General features: G+C 28.2%; 1 long non-coding RNA gene across 1 annotated transcript in view; it reads right to left on the bottom strand.

The window, feature by feature from the left end:
• LOC106463284 overlaps positions 1-3,127 on the bottom strand; it is a 12,495-nt gene extending 9,368 nt beyond the window's left edge. Inside the window, exons 1-2 of the long non-coding RNA XR_001291054.2 lie at positions 3,036-3,127; positions 1,360-1,407 (exon numbers count right to left, since the gene is read on the bottom strand). This is a non-coding gene — a long non-coding RNA (uncharacterized LOC106463284). The remainder of the gene's footprint in view (positions 1-1,359; positions 1,408-3,035) is intronic.
• Positions 3,128-3,978: the final 851 nt, after the last annotated feature.

Here is a 3,978-nt window from a genome sequence, read left to right as displayed (position 1 = left end):
ATATATATATATATATATATATATATATATATTAATTATAGTATTTCAAAAGATATTGTTGTAGTCCATGTTTTTAATACTTTTAATGTTTGTATTGTTCCTAGATGGAGATTTGATGTGACATGTGGAAATTTTCTTCAAGAGTTTGGGAAATTATATAAATGATATAAAATTGCAGATTGCTATTGGATAATTACTGAATTAGAAAGCGCATTAATCAGTTTGTCTGTTATTCAGTCAGTTAATCCAGTTTGATAAATTTTAAGCTTGTATTTAAATAAGTGACTAGCATTATTTGTGAAGTTAGGCCCCTGGTTCAGTGAACTTATGGTAGAAGAAATAAAACTTTCTTTTCATTAAGTGGACTGGACTTTGCATTATATATTTTTTACTGAATAATCCAAAGAAACCCACACAACAATATAATAGTACATTATTTTTTACTATCATTGAATATGAAATATATTTCAATCTACTTATACAAAAATATTAAAATCTGCTACATTAAATCTAATAAAACTTTCTTCATGCTTCTTATTTATTCAATAAAGAAAATCACTGCCTAAAGTAAACAAATACTGGTAGTTTGTACAGAGCAATAAAACAGGTTAATAATTTATTTTTGACACATGAATAATCTGTGTAAATCTGCATATATATTCTGAAAAATTAAGTAATGTCAAAATAATTTAAAGTGAACCCATCCATTTTAGGTAACACTTTATGGAAGTTTTGTAGACTACGTGCAGATGGAAAACATCAAGGACATATGCATAAAAATAACTGGCTGAAGGTACAACTTTGCTGTACAAGCCACTTCTCTTAAGTCATCAAACTGATACAAAAAGGTCCAGACTGATTAAGATCAGATTTCCACGAAATGTTGGAAAAATCTTTTTTGTGGTAGACTATCAAAAGACAAATTGTGTTTTGAATGGTGAAAATATAAAGTCTTCTTTGAAACTACTTAGAGAAACAAGGGCAAGGAACCTCAGTGTAGTCTAATCTATATTAAGTAAGAAAAGTCTGATAGAAGAATAAAAAACAAATACTTAATCACTGACCTCACTTGGATGGTACACATTATTTTGATATTGATGACAAGGTTTTTTTGAAAAAAGTTGTCTTTTGCTACAAAAACAGTTTAAGTATTTTTTTGTTTCTATTAACTTTGTTTCTGCTATATCATTGAAATGTTTTTCACGAGTCAAGATTTTATCACTTAAGTAGCTCTTTTGAATTAAAAGATTTAATCTTTTTCTTGAGATAAAAAAATCAAATTTTTTATTACATTGGTTTAAATCTCAAGTTAATACTAAATGTCACAGAATCAAATTCTACAAATAGAAAGAAACTTACTTTGATTTTGCTTTACCCATGAAAAATGTATATACTTCTTATTTCTGACTGAAATAAAAGAAGACAACTTTAGAAACTTTACAGTAAATACAACTTCTAGACAAAGGAGTCCACCCTGTATGCAATTTATCTATGTATTGTAGTACAAATAATTCATGCAATTCGTTTAAACCTGATGACTGTGATTTCTCAAGTTATAATAAATTCAATTGAGGGCAGTATATGATAAAAACTGGTCAATCATTAGTTCAAACATTCTGAAGTACAATTATGCAAGTTTGTCATATTTAAAAGAAATAAAAAATGCAACAGATCTATTGTAATGAAATACAAAATTAGCCTAGGATTACGAATGCAACCAGTCATAGCTTCTCCATTTGGTAAACCACATTAAAATCTAGCTTAATAGAAGAGCAAACACAGGAAAATAAATTCAGTTATGACATGGATATGGGAGTATAAACTTAACTGATACAGAATAAATTTACTGTTTTGCAAAATGTAGTAGCATTTGTTTCTTTACATTTTTTTGGAAAAATAAAATGGATGTATTATAAAATAAAAAAAACACATTATTACAATTAATATACATCATCACTTCATTTAAGTCTATTTTCATTTAACTGTTTCATTTGTGCTACATACTTTTAATTTTCTCGTTCTACTTCTTATATTCAAATTGTTTACTTATTATGTATTACAAATTATATCATATTTCTGTTGTAATTACCAGTGTGTTTGTTTTGTACCTCTAGATTATGGAAGATAGAATTTTGAAATTGCAAAATGCTTAATAAATGTTTCATATCATTACGTTTGTGTTTTGGTTTATTGTTGAAGTTAATGTTCCATGAGAAAATTTTAACATGATATAGTTAGCAATAAAAATTACTACTATCTTGGAATGTATTTTTCCAGACTGAAATTTTAAGTATTAACTAGCAAACTGCAATATGTAATTGAGAACGATTACTGTGCTAAACAGGGCACAATTTCTCACTATTTGCACAGTATTCTTTAAAATATTTAACATTACTTCACAAAATCTCTTGGAGGGGCTATAGGAAACAGAGATAAATCTCAAGACAATGCTTTATTACTTGTTATAGTACTTTTAATCTGATGTAAAATACACACTCATACACTTTTTATCAAAATTACGTTTTTCAATTTTTCCAATGTATCTGAAAACAAAGATTGAAATTTCAAATTTCAGAAGCTGAAGATTCAAAACTTTTTAATGGTAATATACATTAACTGGTACAGCGGTACTGGTAGGTGAGTTGTGGAGTATCCAATTGTGTCTTTAACTAAGTTTACATCTTAAATTTAAAACAAAAATATCTATGAAGATCTATAAAATTATAGTTATTAGAAAGTAGTAAATACAGCATGACAAAAAATATGAGGAAGGGAAAATATCTAATAATTATAGAAATACTGAAGCATGAACTATGGCTTCATAGTCACACTGGACACAACTTATAATGTTATATTAAGTTGTTATAGCTTACATTGTAACTTTCTAAATTTGAATTGCAAGTTCAACACTCACAACAGTGTAACACCAAAAAATTCGGTATTTGGGTAAGTATTAAACTATTAAAATTATTAAATTAATAAAGGCCTATTGAAAATTGCGTATAATATATATATATAAATTACACCAAACTCACCTGATACTGTGATAATGATACTATTAGTATTACTAGTAGTAGTAGTTATAAGAGAAATTTACAGCAAGCATTACAATTCACATGTATCAAGAGCGCCATCTATAATAATTGAATCCAATAAGGTTAAATAAATATACACTAATACTTAGTCTAGTAAAAAATTATTTTTACATAAGTTTGAATATAGAGCAAAATAATGCAAAACAACTTATAAATTTCTATACCTACAGCTAATCAGTACGGACGGGTCCGCTAAGAAAATTGCACTATATAGTTTGAAGTGTTAAAAATGTCTTTTGCAACTAAGGCTTTTTTTCAAACATAAAATGAAAATATAAACAATTGAGGGGCTTCAATCCAAATCTTTTCTACTACTTTGTTAGTCACACTAGCTACAAGCTGTTTCATGCCATTCACCTCTCTACTATATGCAAGAAATTCATAAGCCCAGTTTACACTTATCCTTATTTTGAGGAACAAAAGTATTTTTGTACTGGAAGTTGTTACAATTTCTGATTTCATAATAAATTTCAATACCAGGTTCATATATATATATTACGTCGTCAAGAAATAAATGTCGCGTTTTGGAACACTTTCATTAACCATCCCCCCAAAAAACATACATCATGTATAATAGTTAAGCGAACCGCCTAAACGTCACGTTAATGTAGCCTATATAATGTGTAGAGTTTAGTATATCTTAATCCCTTATAGTGATGGTACACGACGAGATGCACATTCGGCATTTAATGCTGTTTGAATACAAGAAGGGAAACAATACCTCTGTAGCCACAAAGAATATCAAAGAAATTTATGGAAATGTTTTGAACGTTCGTAAGTGTCAACGATGGTTCAACATATTTCGTTCAGGGGATTTTTATCCTTAAAAACTGTGATGGCGGGAGCCGACTTGTTGGAATTGATATTGATGCTCTGAAGACGC

Source organism: Limulus polyphemus, unplaced genomic scaffold (genome assembly GCF_000517525.1).
Source record: "Limulus polyphemus unplaced genomic scaffold, Limulus_polyphemus-2.1.2 Scaffold51, whole genome shotgun sequence".
Taxonomy (NCBI): Eukaryota; Metazoa; Arthropoda; class Merostomata; order Xiphosura; family Limulidae; genus Limulus; species Limulus polyphemus.
This window is presented reverse-complemented; position numbering and strand designations above follow the sequence as displayed.